The sequence below is a fragment of the Moschus berezovskii genome, chromosome 20 (assembly GCF_049115385.1).
Source record: "Moschus berezovskii isolate FMDL1 chromosome 20, NW_MosBer_1.0, whole genome shotgun sequence".
NCBI lineage: Eukaryota > Metazoa > Chordata > Mammalia > Artiodactyla > Moschidae > Moschus > Moschus berezovskii.
The window spans coordinates 1,227,031-1,244,125 of record NC_142479.1 but is presented as its reverse complement, the minus strand read 5'-3'; positions in this window follow the sequence as shown (position 1 = coordinate 1,244,125).

Sequence of the window (17,095 nt, the reverse complement as noted above, 5' to 3'; positions counted from 1 at the left end):
TTGTACTTAGTTTTTAGGAATGTAAATTTGTGCAGTCGCTATGGAAAACATTATGAAAGTTTCTCAAAATACTAAAAAAAGAACTACCAATTGACCCAGCTATTCCACTCCGAGGTATATATCAGAAGACAATGAACATTAATTAGAAGTTCATTAATACATGAATTCCAATGTGTATTACAGCCTTATTTACAATAGAAAAGATATGGAAGCAACCAGTGAACAAAGCACACATGGTTCCTCTCTTCAATGCACTCGCATGGAGTATGGCAGAAGCAAGCATTTGAACACTATAGTAATCCTTAGAAATAATGGCAGATGCATGTTCTTTGAGATGGAAAATTTCTTCCAGCATATTGTTTAGAAAAGGAAGGCTACAATAGTGCATATAGTTTGATTCAATTTCTATAACTTAAAAAAAATCAGTGATGTATATATGCTCATCCAATATATGTGTATTATATATTCTAGCATTATACAACACATATATATGTTATAAACATTTAGGTAGAATAACAAAGAAAAATATTAACAGTATATATATCTATTGATATACTTATTCGTGTCTTCTAATTTCATTTTTATACTTTTTGAATATCCATCATCCTGCTCTGTTATACTGTGAATAGAATAAGAATCATTGTGATGTTAAGGTTTGTCAAAGTAGTTCTCAAGGTGGGCTCACCTTCACATTTTTGTTGAGTTTGAAATATTAGCTAGACTATATGCGGCACATGGAATCAAGTGGCAGATGTTGGAGGGGCATAGAGATAAGCACTGCTGACAGGCATGCCTGGGAATACAATGAAATGAATGATGTACAGAAGTTAAACAAGCATCTGAAATCAAAGTCTGAGGTTGGAAAGTAGTCCATCAAAAAGATTCCAGCACACTGGACCCAAAGTGTCCTTATGTAACAGAGCAGCGTGAGCACAGCCCTTGGCAGGTAGCCATTGCTGTGCCTTACTACTCCACATCCTGTTACTAAGCCAGGGTCTTCCTCATCAATTGGACAGTGCATCCCTGGGCCCCGCCCATAAGCAACCAACTATCAGTGAGGTACCTACTGGTACTTCTCCTGGTCAGCTATTGGTCAGCTACACAATGGGCCCTGCCTGATGATAACTGTCAATGAGGGACCATTGGGGAAGTGTTTCAACAAGAGACCGTGGTGCAGTGGTCATGTGACTCTTGACTTTGGGCACCCTACTTTTTTTTTTTTAATCAGGAATGTATTTCTGGTAGATGGGGCGCCCAGTTGAGTTTCCCTACTCAATATGAGACTTGAAGTGTCCCCAACAATATTAGTGGAGGAAACACTGAACACTTTCTTTGCTCTGATGTGTAATCTTATGTAGACGGTGTATTGACATTGGGACAACAGACTTAGGATTCACCAAATCTTGGCATCTCTAAATCTCATTGGAGTAGAAAATACATACAACATGTTCTTAATGACCTTTTTCCATGTTACGTCCTTGCTCTTAATTTCTTTAAACCCTTCAAGAACCCCCATTAAGAAGAGGGTGGTGTAGAGATGAAGTGACTAGAGGGCTCTGAAGTGCTGAAATGGGATGACAAGTGTTCATACAGGGATGGAGGAGGCAGGAGTGTTGAAGGGAGACATATAAGTCAAACAATGAAGGGCACGGAAGGAAAGTCTGAATGTCATGAACAGAAACATGCCCCTGAATCACCACTCCCCAGAATCATACACACAGAGGTGTCAGCAGAGAGTAAGTTGTATCATGGCCTCCCTCAGCCTCCACTATCCCATGTTGATGGGCAAAGTGGTACGTTGTGATGTCTAAGATGCCAAGGCCACCGTTGGCTGGGGAGTGCCTAGCTGACCAATCAGATTGAAGGGTGTGGCTCCTCATTGTCCTGAGAAGGTATATACAGGGGGGTCAGAGGCAGAGATTCTGGGTTACGCCACTTCCTGGGATCATCATGACTAAGGAAACCAGGAAGTCATAAAAGCCAAGAAGAGTTGCAACGCGGTTTGCTTCAAGAATGAAAGGAAGAAAGACGACCCGTTGTCAACAGAGAAACAGAGGCAGTGTGAAGGTAGATGATTCCATCTAAGCTCCCCATGTTCTCCATTGACTTTGCTGTCCAAGACCTCTACACTGCCCTTGCCTGGCACAGAAGGCCTCATCAGCCCACATCCCTTTTTCATGAAATCTCCCTTCCAATCATTTGTTATACTCTTTGCTCAAAACTATTACCCTTCTCTTTCTTTCCAGGCACGAAATATGGCCATGAGGGTCAGAAGACCTCTACAAGAGACTTTGAGAAAGAAAATCTGATCATATGTCACTCAGTCGAAGAAGGTGAAGAAAATAAGAAAACCAAACTGGTTTTTCTGTTCTTGTGCATCTAAGACACTGAATCAATGCTGAAAAAGGTACCAAAATATGAGGCAGAGTCCAAGAATGATGCAGAATCGAAAGAGAAGATAAGTTCAACCGCCCCACAGTGATAGACACTGGAGAAGTACATACTGGGCAGCCAGTAACTGAATACCAAAGTCCGACAGTTTAAAACTGTTTCTCAAGGGGTCTGCTTTCTTACAAATGGCCAACCAGAAAAGAGTGACTCTCCCACTAATATAGTAAACTGATGGCTGCCATTTAAATAAACATCAAATCGTGAAAAAATGATATTTGTGTGTGTGTGTGAAATTTCTGATGGGAAAGGAGGGGAGGGAGAGAAGAGGGGGGCACCTGAGTGGGGAGGGTTGCGGAGTCCCGGGAAATTGGGGAACAGACCCTCAGGCCCCCAGTTAACCAGAGAGTAGAGGTCTGGACTGGGTCAGGAGTCTGCACTGAAGATGGATAACCCTGCTTTACAATTGATCTCAGCGGCAAGGATAAGTGGTGTGGTGTTACTGCCTTTGGGGTGTGAAATGACATTAGGGGCTAGATTGCCAGAACCCAGATGGGACGAGGGTTCAACATGGGGAATGTGAATGTCATTCTTCCTCTGAGAAAAGCAGGCAGAAATCACCTCCTGGCCACCTACGTCACAAAGGGCTTTGTTACATCACACACCTATGCTGTCAGCTAAAGATGCTCAGGAGGAACAAAATGCTGATACAATTAAAACCCACAACTAGCACTCCCAACGATTAAAATAATATTTGGAGGGAACAGATCAAATATCAATTAGGCCACTGTTGTCCCAAGAAATTGGTGGGAGCAGTGTGATCCCAAGGGCAGGGCAGGGGAGGTGGCCCAATCCCGGTGCATATGACAAACATGATCACCACAGACAGTTAACATTTTGGGATGGGCGGCACCATGCAGGTTGTGAGATCTTCGTTACCTGACCAGGGATTGAAAACGTTTGTGTTTCCTTGTTAATTTTCTGTTTACTCGATTTATCCATAGGTGTGAGTGGGGTATTAAAGTCTGCCACTCTTATTGTGTTATTGTTAATTTCCCCTTTCATAATTATTAACATTGGGCTAGCATATTGTGGTGCTCCTGTGTTGGGTGCAAATATATTTATAATTGTTATATCTTCCTTTTGGATTGATCATTTGATCATCATATAGTGTCCTTCTTTTTATCTTTTTACAGTCTTTGTTTTAAAGTCTATTTTGTCTGATATGACTATTGTTACTTTTGCTTTCTTTTGACATCTATTTGCGTGGACTATGTTTCTCCAGCCCTTTCTTTTCTGTCTGTATGTGTCTCTCTTTTCGAGGTGGGTCTCTTGTAGACAACCTACATGGGTGTCTTGTTTTTGTATTCATTCAGCCAGTCTTTGTCTTTTGGTTGAGGCATTCAACCCATTTACATTTAAGGTAATTATTGATAAGTATGAACCCTTTGCCATTTACTTTATTGTTTTAAATTCGGGTTTACGACCCCTTTCTCTTCTTCCTGTCTAGAGAAGGTCCTTTAGCATTTGTTGGAGAGCTGGTTTGGTGATGCTGAATTCTCTCAGCTTTGGCTTGTGTGTAAAGCTTTTGATATCTCCTTCATATTTGGATAAGATCCTTGCTGGGTTCAGTAATCTGGGCTGTAGGCTCTTTTCGTTCATCACTGTAAGTATGCCCTGCCATTCCCTCCTGGCCTGAAGAGTTTCTATTGAAAGATTAGCTGTGATCCTTGTGGGAATCCCCTTGTGTTTTATTTGCTGTTTTTCCTTTGCTACTTTTAATATTGTTCTTTGTCTTTGATCTTTGTTAATTTTATTTATTTTTGTTTGTTTCATTTGTACAACACAGTATTTGAATTTCTCTTTTTTATGCACACATGCTCAAGAACAAAAGCAATTATATTTTCTTGGTAATAGCATCTTGTTATACTCTATATCTCTTGGCACACTTCCTTTGAGAATCCTCCCTGTGTAAATGCAGTGTTTAGCTCTGTGAAAATGCAATTCCTTTTTTTCCCTTTTGTATTTTAATTTTGTCATGAAAGTTTTATTTTACTTTGTCTTTGTTTTCCTTTCTTTCTTTTCTGCATTTGGTCTACCACATCTTTTAAATAATAGATTTTCTCTTCTGTTGCTGACATCTTTGTGACCATACTACATTTTAGGTCCATCATTTACAGGAATTTGTTGACATTTCATCTTTGTCATGGATGAAAAATTTTTTATTGAAGGCACGCTTATTTTTTTTTCTTACTTGTTTACTTTTAGATAGACATGTCTGTGGTGATTGTTGAAGCTAGCTTTTTCTTTAGGAATATTAGGGTCAATTCCTTGATTCCAGTTTGATTGCGTTCTGTGTGATCCAGTTTTGTGTGTGGTGCAACTCAGTGAACTAAATACTTTACTTTTATTTTTTTATTAATAAATGGTACAAAGCACAATGTCAAAAGCATTAACAGTTAAAATTTTACCAAATGAAAATATACTATAGAATACACAGTTGTAAAAAGCTACATTATGTTATTTTGCAACTAGCTCAAAGTGCAAAAAGAAAAAAAAAAACCAATGTCATACCTAAGTTATCCCTCTCTCAAAATAATGCCATTTATGTTATAAACCATGAGCACCCCATCAAAAGACGGGAACTGCTTTTGTTGATTCATATATATATATATATATATATATATATATATAGCTGTATCACTTTGCTATACACCTAAAACAAACACAACACTGTAAATAAAATATAGTACAATATAAAATAAAAATAAGTGACAGATATTTGGGTCTTCAAACCGAGTTAGAGTTCCTATCAGATGGATAATAGCACCACAGCCTTACTGAATTGTTAATTTTATTAATATGTATCTTGCGGTGTTTTGCCTTGGGTTTTTCCTGTTTGGGACTCTGGGTTTCTTGGACTTTGGTGATTATTTCCCTCCCCATTTTAGGGAACTTCTCAACTATCATCTCCCCAAGTATTTTCCCATGATCTTTCTTTTAGTGTTCCTCTTCTGGGATTCCTATGATTCGCATGTTGGGGCATTTAACATTGTCCCAGAGGTCTCTGAGATTGTCCTCATTTCTTTTAATTCGTTTTTCTTTTTCCCTCTCTGTTTTATTTATTTCTACCATTCTATCTTCTGTCTCACTTATCCTATATTCTGCCTCTGTTATTTTACTGTTGGTTCCCTCCAGAGTGTTTTGGATCACATTTATTGCATTATTCCTTAAGTACTGACTCATTTTTATTTCTTCTAGGTGTTTGTTAAACCTTTCTTGTCTCATTTTGATCCTAGTCTCCAGGCTATTTATCTGTAACTCCATCTTGTTTTCAAGATTTTGGATCATTTTCTCTATCATTATTCGGAAATTTTTACCAGGTAGATTCCCTATCTATTCCTCTTTTGTTTGGGTTGGTGGGCCTTTATTTACTTATCTCTATGTGAAGAGTTTGCGGAGGCAACCACACGATTGCTTACTCACCAAGCAAGGCAGAGGAAACATGTTGAATTTACACAGGATGCTGGCTGTTTCCCCATAACAATGCCAGATCATGACCTAACCCACTCTGAATGCCTACTCCAGAACCTCTTATTTCATAGAACACCTCTTCCTACAACTATGTCAAAGGCTTCCCTGGCTGAGAAGAATGTACATGTGACAGGAGTTGAGGCAAATCAGATCTGGCCTACATCTGAATGAGCTGAGAGCATCCATTACTAGTGATTATGTAGGTGGAACAGTGAGAGTATCTGGAACACTGACTGGTGTGCTGGGACTGTCCTAGTATGCACCCAAGCCAATATTGGGCACCCCCTTTTGCTACAGCACTTCTTTCTTTTGGAACAAAATTTCCAATGCTGGAAGGGGATACAGCACACACTTACATGAAATGGAATCAGCATGGACCTGAAACCAGGGCTTCTGTACCATCAACTTGATACTCAATTTAACTTCCCAATAGGCAGAGTTTGCTACTGAGCACAAGAGAAGTCCGGGCTCATACCTGGCACTGGTTCTGGCCTCAATATCTTAGCCCCATCTCTCACCAAAGTGAGAGTTGCCAATACACAAGAAGCAAAATTAATCTGGAACATAAAATTATGGAAACCGCCCAATAGGAGAAACAAAACGAAAAACAAGTTAAAAAGGAGAACATTTTAAGAGACTTTTGGACAACATCAAGTATACTAACATTCACTTTATAGGGGTTGTAGAAGAAAAGAGAGAGAGAAAGGTGTCAAAAATGTATATTTAACGTGCTGAAAGGGAAAATCTTGCAACCTATAATACTCTACCCAGCAGCATTATCATCCAGAATTAGAAAGAACTTCCAGACAAGCAAAAACTAAGAATTTATCCATATTAACCCACTCTGAAGGAAATATTAGAGTCTTCTCTAAGTGGGAAAAGAAGTAAAAATCTACAGAGAAGGGAACAACTTCCACCAGTACACAGAAACACATAGTAAAGGCTGTGGATCAACCAATTAGATAATCTAGTATGAAAATTAAAAGACAAGTGAATTGCAAATTAAACGCTAACTACATTAAGCACCCTATTACATCAATGGATGGAGCATCCTGATAGAAAGGCAATAAGAAAACTGTAGTCTTAAATGATAGATTAAAGTAGTTGAATTTAATAGATACCTACAGCATTTGCTGTTGTTCTTCAGTTACTAAATTGTCTGACTCTTTTGAAACCCCATTGGCTGTAGACCTCCAGGTTCCTCTGTCCATGGGATGCCTCAGGCAAGAACACAGGAGTTTATTGCATTTGTTTTCCAGGGGATCTTGCTGACCAAGGATCAAATTTGCATTTTCTGCGTTGCAGGCAGATTCTTCACCTCTGAGGCACATGCCATTGTCTATCCCAAAATAGCAGAATACACACCTTCAAGTGCACACAGGATATTTTTTTCAGGGATGATCAAATGCTGGGCCACGAAACAAGTCTCAACACATTTAAGAAGACAGAAATTATCTCAAGCACTTTTTCTGACCACGATGGTAGAAAACAAGAGATCAGTTACAGAAGGGGAATATGAATGAGGAATTCCGTAGGTCGGTAGGTGCCCAGTATGCTACTGGAGATCAGTGGAGAAATAACTCTAAAAGAATGAAAGGATGGAGCCAAAGCAAAACAAATACGCAGCTGTGGATGTTACTGGTGATAGAAGCAAGGTCCGATGCTGTAAAAGGAATATTGCATAAGAACCTGGAATGTTAGGTCCATGAATCAAGGCAAATTGGAAGTGGCCAAACAAAAGATGACAAGAGTGAACGTAGACATTCTAGGAATAAGCGAACTAAAATAGACTGGCATGGGTGAATTTAACTCGGATGACCATTATAACTACTCCTGTGGGCAGGAATCCCTTAGAAGAAATGGAGTAGCCATCATGGTCAACAAAAGAGTCCGAAATGCAGTACTTGGATGCAATCTTATAAACGACAGCATGATTTCTGTTATTTCCAAGGCAAACCATTCAATATTACAGTAATCCAAGTCTATGCTCCAACCAGTAATGCTGAAGAAGCCAAAGTTGAACGGTTCTATGAAGACCTATAAGACCTTTTATAACTAAACACCCAAAAAAGATGTTCTTTTCATTACAGGGGACTGGAATGCAAAAGTAGGAAGTCAAGAAACACCTGGAGTAACAGGCAAATTTGGCCTTGGAGCACGAAATGAAGCAGGGCAAAAGTTAATAGAGTTTTGCCAAGAGAATGCACTGGTCATAGCAAACACCCTCTTCCAACAACACAAGAGAAGACTCTACACATGGACATCAGCAGATGGTCAACACCGAAATCAAATTCATTATATTCTTTGCAGCCAAAGAAGGAGACGCTCTATACAGATAGCAAAAACAAGACCAAGAGCTGACTGTGGCTCAGATCATGAACAACTTATTGGCAAATTCAGACTGAAACTGAAGAAAGTAGGGAAAACCACTAGACCATTCAGTTATGACCTAAATCAAATCCCTTATGATTATACAGTGGAAGTAAGAAATAGAATTAAGGGACTAGATCTGATAGATAGAGTGCCTGATGAAATTTGCACGGAGGTTCATGACATTGTGCAGGAGACAGCGACCAAGACCATCTCCATGGAAAAGAAATGCAATAAAGCAAAATGGCTGTCTGAAGAGGCCTTACTAATAGCTGTGAAAAGAAGAGAAGCGAAAAGCAAAGGAGAAAAGGAAAGATATAAGCGTCTGAATGCAGAGTTCCAAAGAACAGCAAGGAGAGACAAGAAAGCCTTCCTCAACGATCAATGCAAATAAATAGAGGAAAACAACAGAATCGGAAAAACAAGTGTTTTCTTCAAGAAATTAGAGATATCACGGGAACATTTCATGCAAAATAGGCTCGATAAAGGACAGAAATGGTATGGACCTAAAAGAAGCAGAAGATATGAAGAAGAGGTGGCAAGAATATACAAAATTGTACAAAAAAGATCTTCACTACCAAGATAATCACGATGCCGTGATCACTCCCCTGGAGCCAGACATATTGGAATGTGAAGGCAAGTGGACCTTAGAGAGTATCACTATGAACAAAGATAGTGGAGGTGGTGAAATTCCAATTGAGCTATTTCAAATCCTGAAAGATGATTCTGTGAATGTGTGCACTCAATACGCCAGCAAATTCAGAAAACAGAGCAGTGACCACAAGAATGGAAAAGGTCAGTCTTCATTCCAATCCCAAAGAAAGGCAAACTACCGCACAATTGCACTCATCTCACACACTAGTAAAGTCATGCTCAAAATTCTCCAAGCCAGTCTTCAGCAATATGTGAACTGTGAAATTCCAGATGTTCAAGCAGGTTTTAGAAAAGGCAGAGGTACCAGAGGTCAAATTTCCAACATCCGCTTGATCATGGAGAAAGCAAGAAAGTTCCAGAAAAAACATTTATTTCTGCTTCATTGACTATGTCAAAGCTTTCGACTGTGTGAATATCAATAATTTATGGGAAATTCTGAAAGAGATGGGAATACCAGACCACCTGACCTGTCTCTTGAGAAACCTGCATGCAGGTCAGGAAGCAACAGTTAGAACTGGACATGGAACAACAGACTGGTTACAAATAGGAGAAGGAGTGCATCAAGGTTGTATATTGTCACCCTGCTTATTTAACTTCTATGCAGAGTACATCTTGAGGAACACTGGGCTGGAAGAAGCACAAGCTGGAATCAAGATTGCCGGGAGAAATATCAATAACCTCAGATATGCGGATGACACCATCCTTATGGCAGAAAGTGAAGAGGAACTCAAAAGCCTCTTGATGAAAGTGAAAGAGGAGAGTGAAAATGTTGGCTTGAAGCTCAACATTCAGAAAACAAAGATCATGGCGTCTGGTCCCATCACTTCATGGGAAATAGATGGGAAAACCGTGGAAGCAGTGTCAGACTTTTTTCTTTGGGGCTCTAAAATCACTGCAGATGCTGATTGCAGCCAGGAAATTAAAAGGCACTTACTCCTTGGAAGGAAAGTTATGACCAACCTCGATAGCATATTAAAAAACAGAGACATTACTTTGCCACACAAGGTCCGTCTAGTCAAGGCAATGGTTTTTCCCGTGGTCATGTATGGATGTGAGAGTTGGAAAGTGAAGAAAGCTGATCGCCGAAGAATTGATGTTTTGAACTGTGGTGCTGGAGAAGACTCTTGAGAGTCCCTTGGACTGTAAGGAGATCCAACCAGTCCATTCTAGAGGAGATAAATCCTTGGTGTTCATTGGAAGGGCTTATGCTAAAATTGAAAAGACTCTGATGCTGGGAGGGATTGAGGGCGGGAGAAGAAGGGGACGACAGAGAATGAGATGGCTGGATGGCATCACCAGCTCTATGGACATGAGTTTGAGTGAACTCCGGGAGTTGGTGATGGACAGGGAGGCCTGGCGTGCTGTGATTCATGGGGTCACAAAGCGTTGGACACGACTGAGCGACTGAACTGAACTGAACTGTACTGATTCCAGGTGTCTCAGATGTAAAGAATCTGCCTGCAACGAAGAAGATGCAGATTTGATCCCTGGTTCAGCAAGATCCCCAAGAAAGGAAATGTAATAAACTCCAGTGTGCTTGCTGGGAAATCCCATGGACAGAGGAGCCTGGAGGGCTACAACCCATGGCGTTTCAGAAGAGTCAGACAGCTTAGTAACTGAAGAACAACAACAAATGCTGTAGATATCTACTAAGTTCAACTACTCTAACCTGTAGTTTAAGACTATAGTTTTCTTATTGCTTTTCTATCAGGATGCTCTGTCCATTGAAGTTATTGGCTGCTTAATGCAGTTAGCATTTAACTTGCAATTCACTTCTATTTTAAATTTCATACTAGATTATCTACTTCGTTGATCCACAGACTTCACTATTTTTTTGTGTGTACTGGTGGGAGATTTTTCCCTTCTCTGTCGATTTTTACTTCTTTTTCCACTGAGAGAAGACTTTAATATTTTTTCCAAGTTGGTTTAGTATGGATAAGCTCTTAGATCTTGCTTGGCTGAGAAGTTCTTCTCTGCAATTCTGGATGATAATCTTGCTGGGTAGAGTATGAGGGGTTGCAAGGTTTTCCCTTTCAGCACATTAGGTATACATGTTTGAACTCTTTCTCTCTCTCTTTTCCTTCTACGACCACAATAAAATGAATGTTAATATATTGGTGTTCTCTAAAAGTCTCTTTAACTGTTCTCCTATTTAACTTGTTTTTCGTTATGTTTTTCCTATTGGGCAATTTCCATAATTTTACATTACAGAATAATTTTGCTTCTTGTGCATTGGCAACTCTCACTTTGGTGAGAGGTGGGGCTCGTGATGGAGGGGCCAGATCCAGTGCCAGGTAGGGGCCAGATCCAGTGCCAGGTATGAGCCTGTTCGCAGTAGCCAACACTGCCTATTGGGTAGTTAGTTTGAGTATCCAGTTGATGGTACAGAAGCCCTGAGTTTCAGGTCCATGCTGATTCCATTTTGTGTAAGTATGTGCTGTATCCCCTTCAAGCATTGGAAATTTTGCCCCCAAAGAAAGAAGTGTTGAAGCAGGAAGGGGTGCCCAATATGGGATTCGGTGCATGCGGGGACAGTCCCAGCACACCAGTCAGATTTCCATATACTCCCACTCTGACACCTCAAAAAGCACCGGAAATGGCTGTTCTCAAGTTGTTGAGATGTAGTCCAGATATGAGTTGGCTCCACTCCTGGCACCTGTACATTCTTCTCAGTCATGGAAGCCTTTGCCATAATTGAGTGAAGCAGTGTTCTATGAAATACCAGGGGCTGGCGTAGGCATTCAGAGTGGGTTAGGTCATGACATGGCATTGTTATGGGGAAAGAGCTAGCATCCTGTGTAATTTCAACATGTTTCCTCTGCCTTGCTTTGTGAGTAAGCAAACGTGTGGTTGCCTTTGCAAACTCTTCACATAGAGATAAATAAATAAATGCCCACCAACCCAAACAACAGAGGAAGAGATAAGGAATCTACCTGATAAAGAATTCCGAATAATGATAGTGAAGATGAACCAAATTCTTAAAAATAAATGGAGTTACAGATAAATAGCCTGGAGACAAGATTCGAGAAGATGCAAGAAAGGTTTAACAAGCACCTAGAAGAAATAAAAAAGAGTCAATACATAAGGAATAATGCATATGATGAGATGCAAAACTCTCTGGAGGGAATCAACTGTAGAATAAGAGAGGCAGAAGAGAGGAAAAGTGAGATAGAAGATAGAATGGTAGAAATAAATGAAAGAGAAAAGAAAAAATAAAAACAGATTAAAAGAAATGAGGACAATCTCAGAGACCTCTGGGACAATGTTAAATGCCCCAACATTTGAATCATAGGAGTCCCAGAAGAAGAAGACAAGAAGAAAAACCATGGGAAAATACTTGAGGGGATGATACTTGAAAAGTTCCCTTAAATGGAGAAGGAAATAATCACCCATGTCCAAGAAACCCAGAGAGTCCCAAACAGGAAACACGTAAGGCAAAACACCCCAAGACATATATTAATAAAATTAAGAAAGATCAAAGACAAAGAACAAATATTAAAAACAGCAAAGGAAAAAACAGCAAATAGCACCCAAGGGGATTCCCACAAGGTTCACAGCTGATCTTTCAATAGAAACTCTTCAGGCCAGGAGGGAATGGCAGGGCATACTTACAGTAATGATAGAAAATAGCCTACTGTACCCAGCTTGTATCTCATTCAAATATGAAGGAGAAATGAAAAGCTTTACACACAAGCAAAATTTGAGAGAATCTAGCATCACCAAACTAGCTCTCCAACAAATGCTAAAGGACCTTCTCTAGACAGGAAGCAGAGAAAAAGTCTATAAACCCGAAACCAAAACAATAAAGCAAATGGCAATGGGAGCAAACTTGTCAATAATTACCTTAAATGTAAATGGGTTGAATGCTCCAACCAAAAGACAAAGACTGGATGAATGGATACAAAAACAAGACCCCTATATATGTTGTCTACAGGAGACCCACCTCGAAATGAGGGACACATACAGACTGAAAGGGAAGGACTGGAAAACCATATTCCATGCAAATAGATACCAAAAGAAAGGAGGAGTAGCAATATTCATATCAGATAAAATAGACTTTAAGACAAAGGCTGTGAAAAGAGACAAAGAAGGACACTACATGATGATTAAAGGATCAATCCAAAAAGAAGATATAACAATTATAAACATATATGCACCCAACACAGGAGCACAGCAATATGTAAGACAAATGTTAACAATTATGAAAGGGGAAATTAACAATAACATAATAAGAGTGGGAGACTTTAATGTCCTACTCACACCTATGGATAGATCGACTAAACAGAAAATTAACAAGGAAACACAAATGTTTTCAATCACCGGTCAGGGAACTAAGACCCCACAAACTGCATGGTTCACCCCACCCCAAAAAATTATCTGTCTGTGGTGATCCTGTTTGTCGTATGCACCGGGATTGTCCGCCTTCCACTTCCCTGCCCTTGGGAACAAACTGCTTCCACCAATTTCTTAGGAGAACAGTGGATTAGTTGATACTTGATCGGTTCCCTCCAAACATTAATTGTCGGGAGTGCTAGCTGTGGGTTTTAGTTGTATCAGCATTTTGTGCCTCCTGAGCACCTTTAGCTGACAGCATAGGCGAGTGATGCAACACAGCCCTTTATGACGTAGGAGGGCAGGAGGTGATTTCTGCCTCCTTTTCTCAGGGGAAGTATGACATTCACCATCCCCATGTTGAACCCTCTTCCCATTTAGGTTCTGGCAATTTAGACCCTACTGTCATTCCACACCCAAAACAAAGGCAGTAACACCACACCACTAATCACTGCCGCTGAGATTAATTGTTGAGCAGGGTTATCCATCTTCAGTGCAGATTCCTGACCCAGTCCAGACCTCTACTCTCTGGTTAACTCTAGGCCTGAGGGTCTGTTCCCCAACGTCCTGGGACTCCACACCCCTCCCCACTCAGGTGCCCACCTCTTCTTTCTCCCCGCTCCCTTCCCATCAGAAAATTCACACACACACACAAATATCATCTTTTCACTAGTTGATGCTTATTTAAATGGAAGCCATTAGTTTACTATGTTAGTGTGAGAGTCAGTCTTTTCCTGCTTGGCCATTTTTAAGAAAGGAGAACTCTGGAGAAACAATTCTAAACCGTCTGGCCTTTGGTATTCAGTTACTGGCTTCCCAGGTTTTACTTCTCCTGGATCTCTCATTCTTGGTCGGCTGAGCTGATTTTCTCTTTCGTTTCTGCCTCATTCTTGGACTCTGCCTCATATTATGGTACCTTATTCGGCATTGATACAGTGTCTTACGTGCACAGGAATAGACAAACCAGTTTGGTTTTCTTGTTTTCTTCACCTTCTTCGACTGAGAGGCATACACTAGGATTTTCTTTCTCAAAGTCCCTTGTAGAGGTTTTCTGATTCTCATGGTCATATTTCGTGCCTGGCAAGAAAAGAGAAGTGTATTAGTTTCAAGGAAAGAGTATAACAACTGAGTTGGAAGGGAGATTTCATGAAAAAAGCATGTGGGTTGATGTGTGCTTTTCTGCCAGGCAAGGGCAATGTAGAGGTCTTGGGCAGCAAAGTCAATGGAGAACATAGGGAGCTAAATGGAGTCATCTTACCTTCACACGGCCTCTGTATCTCCATTGACAATGGATCATCTTTCTTCCTTTCATCCTTGAAGCAAACCGAGTTGCAGCTCTTCTTGGCTTCTGTGGCTTCCTGGTTACCTTAGTCATGATGATCCCACGAAGTGGCCTAACCCAGAATCTCTGCCTCTGACCCCCTTATATACACATTCTCAGGACAATGAGGAGGCACACCCTTCATTCTGATTGGTCAGCTAGGCACTCCCTCAGCCAATCGTGGCTTTGGGGTCTTAGAAATCACAATGTACCACTTTGCACGTCAACATGGGCTAGTGGAGGCTGAGGGAAGCCACGATACAACTTACGCACTGCTGATACCTCTGTGTGTATGATTTGGGGGAGTGGTGATTCAGGGCATTGTGTTTCTGCTCATGACCTTCAGAATTTCCTTCAGTGCCCTTTATTCTTTGACTTAAAAGCTTCTCTTCAACACTCCTGCCTCCTCCATCCCTGTATGAACACTATTCACGCCTTTTCAGCACTTCAGAGTCCTCTAGTCACTTCATCTCTAGACCACCCTCTTCCTATTGGGGGTTCTTGAGGGGCTTAAGGAACTTAAGAGCAAGCACTTAACATGGAAAAAGGTAATTAAGAGCCTGATGTATGTTTTTTTCTACTCCAATGAGCTTTAGAGACCCCAAGATTTGGTGAACAATCAGTCTGTTGCCCCAAGGTCAATACACCTTCTCCATAAGATTACACATCAGAACAAGGACAGTGTTCAATGACTCCTTCAATAATATTGTTTGGGACACTTCAACTCTCATATTGAGTAGGGAAACTCAAATTGCCCCATCTACCAGAAATAAATTCCTGATTAAAAAAAAAAAAAGTAAGGTGCCCAAAGGCAAGAGTCACATGACGACTGCACCACTGACTCTTGACTGAATCACTTCCACAATGGTCCCTCATTGACAGTTCTCATCAGATAGGGCCCACTGTGTAGCTTACCAATAGCTGAGCAAGAGACGTACCAGTAGGTATCTCATTGATACTTGGGTGCTTATGGGAGGGGCCAGGGATGTACTGTCCAATTTCTGAGCAAGACCTCTTGCTTAGTAACACATAGAAATGGCCATCTGCTAAGAGCTGTGCTCATGCTGCTCTGTTACATAATGTTACTCTGGGTCCAGTTTGCTGGTAACTTTTTGGTTGACTCCTTTCCAACCTCAGATTTTGATTTCACTTGCTTTTTTAACTTTTATGCATCATTCTTTTCATTGTTTTCCCGTGAGTGCCTGTCAGCAGTGCTTATCTATATGTCCCTCCAACAGCTGCCACTTGATCCCACGTGCCTCATATAGTATAGCTAATATTTCAAACCCAACAAGAATGTGAAGGCCAGCCCACCTTGAGAACTATTTGGCAACCCTTAACATCACAGTGATTCTTATTCTATTCACAGAATAACAGAGCAGGATGATGGAAATTCAAAAATTATAAAAATGAAATTAGAGGACACCAGTAAGTATGTCAATAGAAATATATACTGTTAATATTTTGTCTTTGTGTTCTACCTAAATGTTTCAAATATATATAATATAATATGTGTTATATAATGCTAGAATATATAATACAAATATATTTGGATGAGCATATATACATCAGGGAATTTTTTTTAATTTATAGAAATTGAATCAAACTATATGCACTATTGTAGCCCTCTTCTATACAATACGCTGGAAGAATTTTTTCATCTTGACGAACATGTATCTGCCATTATTTCTAAGGATTACTATAGTGTTCATATGCTTGCTTAAACCATTCTCTATGCGAGTGCTTTGAAGAGAGGAACCATGTGTGCTTTGTTCACTGGTTGCTTCCATATCTTTTCTATTGTAAATCAGGCTGTAATACATATTGGAATTCATGTATCTTTTCTTTTTTTTCATTTTTTAAGATTAATTATTTTATTTTTAGGCTAACTACTTTACAATATTGTAGTGGTTTTTGCCATACTTTGACATTAATCACCCATAGACACCATCATTTGAAGGGACCTGAAGAAGATGGTTCAGTTCAGTTCAGTTCAGTCACTTAGTTATGACCTACTCTTTGCCACCCCATGAATCACAACACACCAGGCCTCCCTGTCCATCACCAACTCCCGGAGTTCACTCAGACTCATGTCCATCGAGTCGGTGATGCCATCCAGCCATCTCATTCTCTGTCGTCCCCTTCTCCTTCCGCCCCAAATCCTTCCCAGCATCACAGTCTTTTCCAGTGAGTCAACTCTTCACATGAGGTAGTCAAAGTATTGGAGTTTCAACTTTAGCATCAGTCTGGATGTTTTAGAAAAATAGAAATCTTTCCTCTCCATTTTGAGATCTATAGGCTGTTAGGAAAATACTGTTCAATATATTTTACTCTGCTGCTGCTGCTGCTGCTAAGTCACTTCAGTCCTGTCCGGCTCTGTGCGACCCCATAGGTGGCAGCCCACCAGGCTCCCCTGTCCCTGGGATTCTTCAGGCAAGAACACTGGAGTGTTTTGCCATTTCCTTCTCCAATGTGTGAAAGCGAAAAGTGAAAGTG